Below are 16,301 nucleotides of genomic sequence, written 5' to 3'. Positions count from 1 at the left end.
TGTCATGTTCATGTTCCATGTGTTACAGAATGTACATTTTGTAACTCCACCCACGATCTTTTCCTAAACCTAACGTTCTGGTTCTTGTGCCACATGTCAGTTAAATGTAAGTTGTTTTTTTTTTTTTAACTTTTGCTAGAGAAGCAAGCTTCCTTAGTTTGCCCACACAGTATCATGTCTGTTTCACTAATGCTCACACAGTGAACATTGCTGGTACAACAGATGGATTTTGCGAGACTTTCACACACAATGGAAAAACCCTTTCTGATTAGCCCCACTTTTATCTTTCAGTAAGTCAGTGGTTTTTAGTTCACTTTATACACTTTCTCAAAGTTTGTTGGCCTGGATTTATATTTGGCTTTCTAATGTTGAAACATCGACTAAATCTCTTGTTTTAGGGACTTGTGGATGTTTTTTTGTTTATTGCAGACATTCCTTTACCTTGTAGCAAAAGAAATACATTTGTAGTGTACTCCTTCGATTTCCTATCACAATGGACCTTCAAAAGCAAGCAGGATTTAACTTTCAGAATTTTATCCAAAACATACTTTGTGCTTTAGAGTTTTAAAGATTCTTTAAGCTTTTAAAGGACTACGCCACCATTTGTTGAAATAGGGCTTATCACGGACTCCCTAGCTGTACATAGGTGGGCCAAGGCATTTGTTGTCTTAGTGCATGCATTGTTTTAGACCGGTGCAACACCGGCATCGCAGCCACTTGTTTTGCATAGTTAATGGGATCCTATGTTGCCGGTTAGCATGTTGTGAGTAAAAGTGAGCCAAAAAAAAACAATTAAATACTTCTTGAGGCCTGCGTATGTACAACAAGTACAAACACCAATGCAGATTAAGACTAGACAATTTCCAAGGCAGATATTGATTTGGGACTAGATTGGGTGGAAGCACAGCCAAAGCTCTGCAACTTGGTGCCAAGATATTACGCAGAGCAGAATGATGTCCTGATAGTTGCGTTCATTTCACCTGGGAATGTCAGGGACCACCCCTGTGATTATGTTTTTCCTACTGCCAGCGTTCACATGGTTGGTATGCATTTTCTTTTCTGCTTCTTTTGTTATTTTGGCGTTTGGTATGACAACTTGTTCTATTACTGCCACCAACTGTTGGGCGTAGCCTATAGCATCAGGTGTGTGAGAACATGGAGGCCACAATAACACCCCAAAGCTCTTCAATTACGCATTACTTTCCTCACTATAGTTTGTTCAAGAGCTGTACGTCAGTATTCAACAACGCGTCACCAACTGGGAAAATCTAGCCCTAGTTTCCCACCTGTGATTCCCACATGAAGTGATGTGCATGATGACATTTTCACTTGGAAAAATGTTTTACTGACGCCCATGAACGCACGGGCAGATTTAAGTATGGACAAATTTAATTTCACTTGTCGTGCACTTGAATGGACTCCCTGCGGCTTTAAATAGACTTAAAGTGATCAAAACTGCACTGAAATTAATTAAAAAATGTGTTGTTAATCTTAAACATTTGCTAATTAAAGAACAACGTATATCTTGTATGAAATAAGTAAATAAGAATTTGCTTTTTGATATTTCCAGTAGGACATCGGCTCTATACTAAATGGTTCCCTATGATGAAATTCCATTTCTATCTTTAGCTTCAAGTTTTGTCCATCACATGAAGCTAAAATTCCCCAAAAGTGTGATTACATTTCTCATTAGCAAAGTTGCCCTCGAAACATTTGAACAATTTAGTCTGGAGGCCATCTTGCTAAAACATCTTTGCATGAGAGACGACCAGAATGGGGAAAACGCTACCACAACAGAATGTTCCCCTATCTCTGTCTCGTTACGACTGCTCCTATCAATTCATTCATTTGAAGATAATTAAAAAGTTGCCAAAATAACAGTGTTCAAATCCATGGGCTAGAGCCATTAAAACATTCTTTCCCCCCTCTCTACGCTGGTGCAGCTGCCAAGCGAGGTGACACTCCAAAATGGCCAGCTGTTATCAGCGCACTCCACACCAGTTAGTCGCAATACTTTAGAGAATTTGTTTAATAAGATTTTTTCCCCCTAAACCTGCCATTTCTTTGCCCGTGCCAAATTCTCTGGCATGGGGGGGGGGGGGGGGGGGGGGGGGGGGGGAGGAGGAATAATAGGACCAGGAAAACCCAGAAATTTAAGCCCTTTTTACTATTGAAACAATGAAAATGAAAAATGATTTGATGATTTCTAAGGATTTGTCAATGCTTGCAGGATGGGAGCAGTGTAAAGAGCTGTTGTATTCTGTGTATTTAAGATTAATTGATGTGCTGTCTGTGTCAACCAAAGTGTGTGTGGACAAGAACAGAATGAAAAAGCTGCGACAAAACACCTCCAAGGGCGTATTCTCTTTCAACTAAATGTAGTTTAATATAAGAAATTAATGTTAAAGAGCAATGATTCTGACTTGGTTTGAGGTCAGATTTAGTCCGAATGAAATAAAAAATATGTTGAAGCAAACTAAGAGTGTTGTAAGCTCATCACACATTTCTCACTGTCACGCTCATGTTATTTTGCGTGACTTTAAGCCAAGAACATTAAACAGGCCCTTAGCAGAATTGGGGACAGCACTGAAATAGAGTTGACCCAATCAGCTGAAGTTCAGAATGAATGAAATGGTGGAAAACTCATCCAGTGTCACGGCTTGCTAATTAAAGACGTCCATCAGTGGGGTTGTTCCTGCCAGCACGTCCGCCGTTGCTGACTGTGGCTGAGTGGCACCAAAAGGGTTTTGCTTTTATTATATTCCAAAAGAGACAAAGTTAACGTGTAATTAGGAATATGAGCGCGGGCGACACAAATCGCATCACGCATACAGGAGTGATTGGCTGTGATTTTCATGTGTGCTCATGTCAGACTTTAATTACTTTCCAGGGAAAAACCAAACAAACTCACAAATCATCCTAGCAAATCCCCATTCCTTTTTACATGATTCCAGTTCCCCAACTGCAACTCAGCCTGCAACTAAAGCTGGGGTCCTTTTTTGTTAAGCAAATCCATCATGATAAAAGTGTGCTCACAAAACATAGTCTGTATCGTGCTGCACAGACACAGAATTTAATATAGGAACTCTCGCAATTCTGATCTTACATATTGAGATGAAGCAATCTCACCTAAAAACCTAGCAGATAATAGCATCTCAAGGTTTACCCACTTCAGGTTTTAACCAAATTACTTGTGTCACTGGGAGCCTATAGTCTTTTCATTATTTTCCCCAATGCGAAGTGGACTTCAGTGCAAGTGTCCCTCTAATTCATTTTTAGTTGTCTACCTTCAAAGCAAACTTAGATTAACAAATGTGCTTTGGCGATTGCTAATCCATTGTTTTCAATACCATATTTCCAATTGTGCTGTGACACTTCAGCTGTTTTTTTCCCCCTGGATGATGGGAGCCGAGTTTAAAATGTGTCTTCAAAGATAAGAAGAAGCAAGACGCAAAGCTGCATACACAGTTTGGCAGTGTTGCAGAGAGGTGGCAAGAGAGTGCTCCTGGTTTAGTTGGTTGTCTTTTGACACCCAATGAGCTATCACACATGTTGATTAAAGAGAGGGAATATGTCACCCAATGCAATGGTATTACCTTTTTAAGTGTATATAAACTTAAAGAGTATGGTATTTATTAATTTTCGTCTCTAAAGGGTTTTTGTAAAAAGTTAAAGGGATTAAAAAAATGACAGCTGTAGTGGCGGAATCCACCATTCTCGTGTTGGATTCAGGTTTTCCATTGAAGCAAGAGGGTTTCACAGGAAAATGATGCATACAAATTTTCTACTGCTGCTGTTTCACAATAAAAGTGTTTTTATTGTTTAAACAGCTAAAATAAACCAGATATATTTGTACCAGAAGGTTAGCGCTTGATTGTGATCATTTGTTAAAAAGGGGTCTACAGAACGTTTACGTGACAGAACACAGTCTCGCAAAAGATGGGAGACAAAGTTTGCTCCACTTCAGACCCATTTACCACACTGGATTTCATACTTTCCACTGTGCTACACAAAGCAAACACTACTACTTAGTGATAATATGTTCTGTAGCCAATAATGCAGCAATAGCAGTAATATTTATTATTGACTAAGGTAACCGACTGAATTTGGGTTTTATCTTGTCTAGCAGTTGTTTCTAGTTCCCGTCCATCCAGAGGATTCTGCTGAAACATTTTACTTCACGTCATTTAAAAAGGCCAAATTGACACAGAATATGTTTGAAGATGACGTATGGATCATCAAGTCAAAACATTTTACAATTCATATGAATGTTAAGAAAAAGGAACAGCAGCAATGACTGAAATTCAGCACTGCCTGGTGAGAGACAAGGAAGGAGGCATTTCTGACTGGATACAAATGTTGAAATGGCAGTGTTTACTGAAATAGCTTGAATAAAATAAAATGATTTGATCAAATAAATGAATGTATATCAAACAAACTAGCAGCAACTGTGCTTTGGATGTGAAGAAACGGCTAAAGGAGGAGCAACTAAATCATGAATTGTTTAGTGTGTACTCAGCAAATCATAATCAAAACCATATCAAAGGCTTTTTCCCTCCTGAGGATACAATCAAAAAATGCAAATGGAAAACCAACTCATAAGCTGATGTAATTCAACCGTACAGAAGCAAGCAGATAATGAGCAAAATGCAAATGTCTCTGCATCCTGCATGTGCTTTAATTCAGACGCATATGTCATGGAACATACTTTTACTAACTGAAATTAATTGTCTTTGGTGCATGGCTTGCAGTCAAATGAGACATGGGATTACACTGATTGTAATGATGGTGCAGCGCAGGCTAGATAAGGGGTCAGGGGTGGTATAAGAATGTGCTTTAAATGCATGAAACTCCGGGAAATCAAGATTGCTGTTTTTCTTTATTGCCTCCAATCTGCAATTTTAATGTTATTGCTACTGCAACACACCCACTTCGGGGACATTTAGTTCCATTATTATCTAAGTGAGCCAATGAACTTTCACTTAATCACAGACACAGTTGCACTTATGTCATTCACTACAGTTTTTAAAGCTTTAAATATACCGATAGAGAAAACCCCTGTAACAATGTGAAAACAGTAACTGCTGGTTGCTTTGTAACTGCTGTATGTGTGATGAGGAAATGTTTACTAACAAGTTCACCTTATCAAAGGCATGTTCAGGTAGTTGTGTGTTGATAACTGTTAAAAAGGTTAGAATGGGTTATTCCACGTTATACTCTTCCTAACCACAACCGTCCCGCGTTGTTGGCGTGTCTCTTTGTAACACACGTTATAATGCTTGCCCATCTGCTAGCGTGGCACACCCTCAAACTCTGCTTCTGACTGGCTTGTAATGCTCACCTGGGAACTGGGCATGTGCGAGTCCCAAAAAAGATAGAATAGAAGTAAGATGCTGAAACGGAGAGCTCAACACACAGGGTGGAAAGAGGAGCTGCTGCAATGTGCATTACAACAAAAATATGGTGTCTTTTTGAAAATTAAATCGTGTTAAACTATTTTGATATAACTTTTACATATAATTATGAACCTGAAAATGAGCATAATATGAGCACTTTATTATGATACTTGTAACTTTTGGTTTGGATTGCATGTTAATTTTCTCCTTTTGAAAGGACGTGTGGGTGATGTTGAACACAAGTGGCATCCAGATACCCTTTACATTTCTTTTTAATCATTATCATTAGTAGTTTTTCCTTTTTAAAAGATGGTGAGACAATGAGACAAACCTAAATACCAACAGCTGGGTCATTTTTGGTCTAAAATAGGAGTTTGAACCAGTTAGTGAATGTAGACGGCCAGAAATCTCATCACATTTTAATTGTTGAGTTATTTGGATTGATAAACAAAGCGATCCGGTCAATCTAACTCTTCACACTGTATTATCATGGCTATGACCATGTCTAAGCCACTTTGTGTGTGTGTGTGTGTGTGTGTGTGTGTGTGTGTGTGTGTGTGTGTGTGTGTGTGTGTGTGTGTGTGTGTGTGTGTGTGTGTGTGTGTGTGTGTGTGTGTGTGTGTGTGTGTGTGTGTGTGTGTGTGTGTGTGTGTGTTAGAACCACTCAGGTGTTCTCCCCTAGGCCTCCTAGATATCATCAGTCATTATCCTCATCATTCATCAAACACTGCAGGTGCACGTGAGCATGTGTGCCTTGTTGGTGCCCCCCTCCCATCATGTCTACCTACCTTTTTCTGCTGCTCTTTCACTCGCTCCACCCGCGGGGCCTTTCCAAATGTAACTCCCTGGAGGCCAGAGGAGATGCAAATTTGCACATTCTGGGGGTGTGCGCTGATGTAGAGAAAGAAAAGGAAAGGGAATAAATAAGATAGGAGAACTGCAGAGAATATATCGACCTCTCCCTTAGTGCTGTGTCCCTTGTCCCTACCCTGAAGCAAAATAAAACCCTGAAACAGAATTAACCTGTGTAATCCCGACGGTGCTTTGGATACTTAAGTCCAATTTTGTGAACATTAAAAGTCTGTTCTGGGAAATAATAACCTCTTTGCAGTGTTTTAATTATGCTTTGTTTAATGTTATGGGGTACATCAGCTGGGTGGACCTCTACCTTTCCTCCTTACACTTTGAGAGGACCATACCATATGTTTTATATGAAATAGGAAAAATCCCAAATGGACGTTAAAGGGGACAATCCTGATACATTGTCTCCTTCAGAGGGTAACAACGAACTGCATTCTTCTATGTAGAGCATCAGTGAGCATCAGCAACAGTTTGTTGTAGTAGTTTACACGGTAGGGAGTTTGCAACACTAACATCAAATATTAATCTGTTATTAAAAGTATTGTACAGTCTTATACACATAATGCACAATGTTTCTATGATCAGATTACTATTGTTTTGATCGGTTTTACTATCGTGTGGTGTGTGTGTATGTGTGTATGTAAACATTACTGATGCATTTAACCCTCCAGTGGCATCGGATAAGTTTAATCATTTTAGAAGCATGAATAATAACTTGGTGTCAAAAAGTTGTGTTTCACTCATTTTATCTTGCAACAGACTGGGCAAGCCCTTGCTGGACAGTATTTCCCTTTTTATTCTGCAAATAAGATTTCTGTCAATTCAGTTACAGTACTTATTCAATAATTCTTCCTTTAGTGCACGGCCATAGTAAGCTCTTTCACCTAATCATGAAGACCTAAAAAACTGTCACAGAAATACTTCATCTATCTTCTAAAATATTTGCACAGTACGTTGAGAGAAAATTAATGATCTTTATCACCACTGCAGATGCATTGGGATATTTGCTGATTCAGTTGTGCAGGTGTGGGAATAAATGTAGTCAACGTGGAGGGGGGGGGGGGGGGGGGGGGGCACTACGGCACACAGGGCCCAGATTTTTGTGCTACACCACTGGAAAGCTAGTAGAAATGTAGAGCTAATTTATAATGCACTCATTGGGTCAATAGGGATTATTCAAGGTTTATGTTGTGTTTCTGGAAAATAATCTTGACATTCACTCTCTAAGACACATCTTTTTTGTACAGCATAGTCTAATGAGCTCTATGTTATCCACTGTTCAGGCCAAACTTTCACCCTAGAGCAAGTGGACTACAATAATTTAATTCCCCAAAAGCAATGTTGAGTATGGTTCACTAGATGGGTTTTCTACTTGTCCATTTGAGGGTACCTTCTTGTGCCATTATGGCTTTCATTTCCTCACTTAACTCAAACCTACACATCAGCCTGAACCATAAAACCCAGTGGACTGCATTACCATGGAGGTTTGCTGTAATTTCCAATTTGCACCCAGGGACTTAAATCTAGAAGCCAGAGAGAATGGAAATCTCCCATCATTATCATAAACATAAATGCTTTCAAATCCATGATGTTAAAAGTTTTTTCAAGGCCGTGGCTGCACCTATGTGTGCTTCTTATCCTACCCTCATGTCCTGTACGTTCCACTTGGTCCTTGGTATTCATATTTGCTTTGCAGATGAACATAGTTAGGTGTCCTCAGGCATGCTTGTGGTTGGTTGTTCCATTTCCTGAATCTCTGTAATAGTCTACTCATGGTACAGGTGTTGTATTTTACATTATCTCTCTCCTTTTTATCTGTTTGTGCTAAGGGTGGGCTTAAGGGTTCAGATGTTTTTTTTTCCCCTAGTGTTTTCCTGTTTTTTTTCTTAATGTATAAAGCAGTATTATGGACCATAACCACACTATGGATCACCGCTGCAACCTTTCAGATTACTCTGTAACAAGCCTTGCGTTATTGCAGTACTTGTTTGTTTTTCTTGTACTGTAGATATGCAGCCTTGTCTCTGGTCACCCTTTTTCCTCTGCAAAGTCTTGTCCCCCACACAGACTTGGCTCCACCCCAGCCTGAACGCTGCCTAGTGGCTGATTTAAAATGTTTTAATTGGGATTTGGATGATACGAGCCAAAGACATGTGCCTCTGCTCTGTGCCTCCTCTGCTCTTCCATCACCACGCTTCTTCCTGCCTCCAAACGTTCGCTGCCAGGGCCACAATAGTAGCACAGCAGAGAATGTTTTCTCGTTTGTGATGTTGGCGCAGAAAACTGGTAAACACCAGCCTGTAACAGGGGGGAGCCATTGGTGCAGGAACCAACTGTGATGATTTTAAAAGTGGGCTCAGCGCATAATGAGTTAGCAGCCTTCTCTATCACCCCAAAATGAGTTTCCTAAACCCGATATTATGTTGCGCATCTGTTGTCACGCCCTCCCCCCCCAAATTTGAAGTGGTATTTGTGTTAGTAATGGGACACTTCCATGCACTCATCTTTAAATGTTTTATATGACATCTGCGTTCCTTCAATGTGATTTCATTTATTTCCTCCTTTCTTTAGTTTATTTTTTTACATGGGGCCATTAACATTAAATGAATACATCTCTGTCCATTTTCCAAACGCCCAGATGGTGACCAATAGAATTGTTCCTCAGAAACAAATTAAGGATGAGAGCAAATGTACAGATGGAGGGTAGAAATTAATTTCTTGCAAATTACATTTCATATGTAGATTGCCGTCACATTAATGGTCTAGTTAATGCCTCTGCAAACAGGGAATAAGAGGAGAGAGCCCGAGAGGGGAACGCAAAGAGGAAATGAGAGAGAGACACAGAGGAAATTAAATGAGCGAGAGAGGCAAAGTATGAATGTGACGAAAAGAGAGAGGGATAATGCACTGAATACTGGAGGGACACAGCTATTTTGCATTGATATGAACTCCACATAGGCTATCACAGTCTTATCCAGGTTTCTCTCACGTTTGTTTTATGAGAGATTGGGACCTAACACTGCTTCTGCTTGAGTCAGGGATGTTGGAACTATTTTCCAATATGATGTGGGGAGATTATTACAGCTTGCCCACAACGTAGATTCAACACACATGTATAAACCGGCCTTAAAACCTATCCCCTTACATTTGGCATTGCCTCCCCACCACCACACTTGACCGCCAAAACAAACTCCTGGGGTTCATTTTGGCTTAAAAACAGCCCTTAAAGTTCTTGTTTCGTATGCCGCATATTAATTCTGTTTTTGATTTTGGGTCAGGTTTGGATGAATTCAGCGGCCGTGGTGCCATGATTTTGTTCACAACGAAGAATTTTAAATCAACTCCTCCTTTGCAACAGTAGCCAAGGCTAATGAGTACTGTAGTGTTTAGAGCCATCTGCCATGTCAAACTGAACAAAACAAGATTGGTCAGGGAAAAAGTTAAAATAATTAAAACTGGGGACCATGAACACCAGTAAAGTCATATTTGTTAGATGATATTTCATTGTTTAGTTTATACATTTTTTAATACCTTTTTAATAGATAGCTTCTCGTTCAAAGACGACTGGGAGCAAGGGGAGAGAATGAGAGATGGAGTCTGACATGCGACCAACGTCCCCAGGCCGGGCATGAACTGATGATGTAACGGCTCATGGTTTAGGAACAATGAGGATATCATTAAAAGAAAAAGTAGGGTAAAAAGTATATATTCAGGAACCGTTTATCCTCACAATTTGCAACTTTATATAGTTTGCAGTCTCTCTCTCATACAGGAACCACACTTGATAAGATATTGTTATTAGTGTTCTGTCCTTTTTTTAGAATGAGATGTATTCCCCCTCATTTTTAATCTGGCCTACCAAATGAGCCCCATTATTATACAGACAGATGGAAATTAGCTAATTATTTTCTCTGACTAATGGCCTCACACCATGCCATGTTGGCAAATGTGTGAGGAAAAAGAGCAACAGAAGTCTTCTAAAATACTGACTTGAATACCAAACTCATAATGTGTGATTGTGAACTGTAATGACAGAATCGCAATGTATACGTCTGATTTGCATCCATTGATTAAATAGCACAAGATTCCAATGTCATGATCGTAATTTTTAATAGGAAAAGACCACACAAACCACAATTTTCTTTAGAACAGCACTTTGATCCAAGTCTGGTGATCCCTATTGAGTATACTAATAAGCTAATAATAAGGCTCTATGGTGACAGGTGTGGCCAACCAGCCAACCAGCACAGAATAATCTCAAAACAATCACAATGGAATAAATAGACAACGTGAAGTCAATCAAGAGTACATAAATCCCAGAGACAATAATACATCAAATATTATTGTCTATCTATGTAGGCCTATCTAGTATATCAAGAATGTCTCAAATATATTACAAATGTCAAATAGTTTTGAGTTACGTGAAAGGAAACATTTGAAATATATCCATGTACATGAAAAAAGAGCTCTCTATAATGCATCCCATATTATAATTAACATAGGCCTACATTTATGTCATAGGCAGCAATCAACAAGCATGTCTGGCTATAGACTTGACAGTATACATGTCTATTTCTTTCATAGACTATTAAAAGCGGAAATGATGGCCTATCAACTTTATTACAAGCCTGCCTCAGTTCTCACTTACGGAGCCCCCCTGGGGTCAGGTGAGGGGGAAAAAAAAAAGAACTAAACCGTGCACACAGAATACAAATCCGTTCCCTAGGTTTTTATAAATGTGAGCAAAGTTAGAAAGACATTAACAGATTCAAACTTCCGGGATCAAATAATCTATAGCAAAATTATGTTAAATCACAAATGACATCTTTCCTAACGTAGTAAGGTTAACAACAATCTACCAACTTATTTTCATCAAAACGAGTCGTCCTCCAACCTGGAGAAATAACATTGATCCCTAGCAGCCGGCAGTGCTTAAGGACAGTCTACAAACTACAACACTGACACAAAAATATCTATTACTCTAATGATTAAATAAGGTATTGTCTCCAAACCTCAATTATAACTTGTCTCCTGCTAGTTGTACTACAGCACTTATTGTTAAATAAGTTTGGTATCATTTTGCTGTAGAGTAATTGATCCCGAATGTTTGAATCTGTGAATAGCTTTCTAGCTTTGCTCACGTTTATAAAACAGATGGCACGGATTTATGAATCCGCTTGAACAGTTTATAAAAGCGAGGGAATGGATTTGTATTCTGTGTGGACGGTTTACCTTTTTTTCTCAGCTGACCCCAGGGAGGGCTCCGTACTCACCATCTTTGTCAGGATACATTTATGAATCAATGTTAAAGTTGGGCAAATCACACATCTTTTGTCAACATTTTTTTTTTCTGATTTTTACTTAATCTGTCTCGCTCCATCATCCAGTGCTATTAAGATTAAGACCACATGCTCTAGAAAAGCTAGAGTGCTCTGCAATTGTCAACCTCTCTAATGGTGTCCCCTCTCACGTATGGCCTCACAAAGGCAATTTTCTGTTAGTGGTCACAGAGGGGGAAAGAAAAAACAGACGGAGCCGGCCCACTTCAGTAGAAAGCAAAACAGCTTCTACACGTATGAATGGATATAAAACCACAGGATCTCATCGGTGGATTAGAAGAAGCAATTTTCTGCACTACTTTAAGAAATTTTATCAACAAAAAAACAACCGGAACAAAGTGAGCTTCGTTCTGAGATAAAATGCCCACCACCTAAGTAAATAAATCAAAATGGATGGATAAAAAGCTTGATAAAAGCTGGTGGAAAAGTTGAAAAAAAGCATTTCCTTTCTGATGTTCTGAAAGTATTGGGTAAAAATGTCAGATTTGAAGGATGTTGGACGAAAACAACCAAATCCTTACAGAGTACATCCCTGAATATCCTCCCTGATTTTGATTGCCTTGTAGGTAATTTCACGTTTTGAAATTATACTTCCCGCTGATGAGGTATTATCCTAAGTGTCGAACAAAAGCCATGGCTAATTAAGCCCAGAAGGAAACTAGAGTGCTCTGGATTTTTCTGTAATTATTATTTATTAGTTGCAAGGATTAACTTTGGATGCACTGCACATCTTCATTCAAGTCGAACAGCCTTGGTACAGAGTGCTCCCAAGAATGTGATTGGCTTGATCTCACCATAGAGGTCCATTTAGCAGCAGTTCTGGAGCTTTTGATCACATCATACAATCTTCGTCAGTAAATGGAGTTTGCCCGAAAAATAGTAATACTCAAATGGTGTCAAGCCTAAAGTGATAGATGATAGCATTTCCCCACATTGGCTCACAATGAACATTGCATATACATGCTACATTGAACCAGAGTAAAGTTCAATGGGCTACCAAAATAGGTTTGACAATTTAATCATTGCATTTATTATAGTGTATCGATCTATTTCAGTTAATTGCATGGATGAACATACAGCAACTACTTTTTTGGACAAAGGGCACTGTAGAAGGGGTGTACTTTGGAATTTGAAAGTTTAGCACTGTGGTGATGCTTGAACAAAGGTCACAGGGTCTCCAAAATCAACAGTTTGCTCACACTGAGAGCACAGAGTTGCACAGGAAATGTATCAGAATGAGTAAGAGGTCAGGAGATGACAGTGGAAAGTTTGGTCTGATACCACTTGAGTAAAGGTCTAAGGGTCATGGAAATCAATAGGGTTTGTCCTCTTGGTCGCAATAAATACAAAACATTTTTTTCTAGAAATGTTAGTCACAGAAAAACAAACCATCTGTGAAGGTAAATGTTGCATGAATTAAGGTACTCTTCCACTGTTCATCCAGACCATGATTTGAACTCTAAATGCATATTAACGTACAGGCCGAGGCATTGTTTTAGGATATTATGGCAGCATAATATCCTAAAACAATGCCTTCAATTTTACATCTGATCCATTCAGGAATTCTAAAATATTGTTATAATAGAGTATGTGTATAATTACAACAACGTTAATATCCCTATACTTTAATTTATGCTTAAACTCATTTTTCTTTAAAGCCCCAGTGTGTCCTGAGTGTATGAAGCCGATCAATGTAATTGACTTGAGTGCTGAAACAATTAACTGATTAATCAATTAGTCGATTGACAGAAAATACATTGCCCACAATTTTGAGAATTGATCAATCGTTTAAGTAATTTATCAAGTAGCAATTCTCTGGTTTTAGCTTCTTAAATGTATGGATTTTCAGGTTCTCTCTGTTCCATTTCATTGCTAATTGAATACATTTGGGTTTTCGACTGTTGGTCCACCAGAACAAGAAATGTGCTGCTGTTAGAGTAAATAGAATGATCACATTCTGGCAGTGCATTTTATTGTATTTATTTTCTTGTACCTTATCTTTTTTATTGGGCTTTTATTGTGTTATCTAATAATTCTGTATTATCTTTTTGTGCAGCACTTTGGAAACCTTGTTTAAAATCGTGCTATATAAATAAAGTGGATTGGATTTAAAGTGGACATGATTAAAATTCATGTCACGTGTTAGTCATGCCTTTGAAATGGCCACCATGTGGCAGTGGATAAAACGGTCATACATGCTGTTTAAGCAGTAATTTGCAATGAACCTTTTCCGTGGTTTAGGTATGAGGAGGTGTTGATTATATTAACATTAAATAGTTCAAGGTGATCACACGCAGCAGATGTCCAGCTATAATCTTCCAGTGTAGACAGGAAAGTAGGCCAAATAAAGTAGTTTCAGCCCTAATTGTGTTTACATGGAGTATATTGGAGGCACTATGAAGTACTTTAAACGTACTGTTTCAACTTTTGAGTATTTGTTACCCCTGCAACAAGAGAACCTTTCAACATTATAATACAACCAAGACACTGCCCTATGCTGTCAGGTCTTCAGAATGACGTTTAGCAATGATTAAAAAAAAAAAAAAAAAATAGCAGATGGTTTGCCTTTTTGTTGTGGATATCACGGACTGCAGAATGGTGTTTTTAACATTCCATTATTACATTATATTTGCTGTCTTGTTTTGCCAATCTTGACACCTGATGATAAAGCAGAGAACAGACAAATCACCAAACATCTGTTAATACCTAAGGTCAGTGTGCTGTATTTTTCTGAATAGAAGACACCTCATCCCTGTTGGAAAGACGATCGTGGAGCTATACACTGGGATTTTATCACTCATCACTCAGTCATCCTCCATTGTGGCACCACTGTCTGGGGCTTTAACACTCTCTCCCTCTCCCCTATATAATCCATCTCCTCCAGCAGTCACCTGAAAACACTTTACTATCGCTCCTCTGTTACCGACTTCAACCTTCAGGCGCTTTTTCTTTGAAGCTAGTTTTACCGGGCTTCTGCTGTCTGGACCAAATGGAAACTGCCGCTCTTCCTACACCTTTGGGCTCTCTTTGACTGATAAGGTCAAGATCTCCAGCGGTCGGTTTCTCTGGCTCGTGTGGTTTTTGTTTACGCTGAGTTTGGGGTTTATTCTACTCTGTTGTAAAGTTATTTTTATTCTGTCCTTCAACCCTGTATTTACCCTGTATGTACAATATGTGTGCGCGCTCACATGACCATGTCAAGCATCAGACCACTGGTGTTTCTCCGAACTTTCTCCTCGGCCAAAGGAGCACACCGCTCCTCCAACATCCAACTGTCTGTTTTCACCTCAAAGGCAGACAAGAGTAGGACAGCTGAGCTCACACAGCAGAGAAGCCTGGATGCGAGTCTGCCTGTGGGTTCTCCCATTCAAAGACCCTGATTGTGTGTGTGTGTGTGTGTGTGTGTGTGTGTGTGTGTGTGTGTGTGTGTGTGTGTGTGTGTGTGAGTGTGTGAGAGAGAGAGAGAGAAGCAGAGAAAGTGTGTGGGTGGTAGAGCTGTACATGTGAGTTCAGACACGATGTCTGGCAGTGTGACCGGCAAACATGAAAGACATGACACAAGGACATAGACATACTCTTTCAAAAGTGCATAGGGTCAGGTGTGGAGTTGCCACAAAGGGGTGAAATGACACAGACAACAGGAAAACATGAGGGAAGTGGCCCTGGGGAAGCCACTGACAACCTGATACTACTGCACACAATTCTTGTGTTGTGTTCATAGCAGACAGCTGTAATCCCTGTGACTGTAATTCTACACACATCACTGCTTAACTGTAGGTGTTTACGAGACTTTGTAAAAGAAATATAGCATGGGATCAGGTTAGTCATTATTTTCCAAAGCACTTTATAAAGGTGCAACGAGCCTGTAACGTATGATTTTTTTGAAACATTGTGGCATGTACTGTAAACACCCTTTATGTACTTTGAATGTCTTCTTTCTATATTCCAGGTCTTGGTAGATGCTTAACTGTTCAGACAGGACAGTGTCAGGCACATCAGAGAGTATATTATTATGCATCATTCACACACCTGTTACACACATACTAATACATAATCCGTTCAAAGACGGACACCGTAAAATAACAGCCATGCTAGCGGCTGGCTAGGCTTAATTTAGACACAGTGGTGAATTGAGCTAAAAGTCAAGTTAACAACTACTAACTCGGGCTGTACCTGACTCCTGAATTTTGTTGGTCGAATCGGATCTCTCTGCAGATTTTTGAATGGCGGTGCGTTCAGGGTGACATTCACATAATAAAGTATAAAAAACAAGTTAGTAGGGGTGATCAGAGTATCCGGCTGAAACGAGTATCCGGTACGGATGAAGCACTTTTGCCGAGTACAAGTATTATACGAGTAATATGAGTCAATATCCGTGCTCAGATTGAATACAACTCCTCAACTGGCCGCGCAGCGTTCTGTGATAGTCACAGCAACTCTTGTTCATTACATTTTACTTCATAATTGCAGCCGCATGTGTTGTATTCATGGTTGCAAAACGTTCTGTATATAGTTTGTTTGTTACCATGACAACACCATTGATCTGAAGCACGATGCTGTCATGTAAATAGTTTTCAAATCAGCAATAAATATAACAATTTTTGATCAACTCATATCAATTGCATGCTTAAATAGAGAACCCAACCCACTTCCGGGTTAAATCTGATCACTTCCGGTTTAGGCCCCGCCCAGTCCGAGTACGGAT

General features: G+C 39.4%; 1 long non-coding RNA gene across 1 annotated transcript; it reads right to left on the bottom strand.

The window, feature by feature from the left end:
* Nucleotides 1-1,108: 1,108 nt before the first annotated feature.
* Nucleotides 1,109-3,799, bottom strand: LOC116669411 (uncharacterized). Its single transcript, XR_004326774.1, has 3 exons — nt 3,789-3,799; nt 1,914-1,916; nt 1,109-1,181 (listed from the first exon to the last, which is right to left on the bottom strand). It is a non-coding gene; the product is annotated as an uncharacterized LOC116669411 (long non-coding RNA).
* Between the last annotated feature and the right edge of the window lie 12,502 nt (nt 3,800-16,301).

The sequence above is a fragment of the Etheostoma spectabile genome, chromosome 19 (assembly GCF_008692095.1).
Source record: "Etheostoma spectabile isolate EspeVRDwgs_2016 chromosome 19, UIUC_Espe_1.0, whole genome shotgun sequence".
Classification (NCBI taxonomy): domain Eukaryota; kingdom Metazoa; phylum Chordata; class Actinopteri; order Perciformes; family Percidae; genus Etheostoma; species Etheostoma spectabile.
Note: the sequence above shows the minus strand (reverse complement) of the source record. Positions and strands in the feature narration are given on the sequence as shown.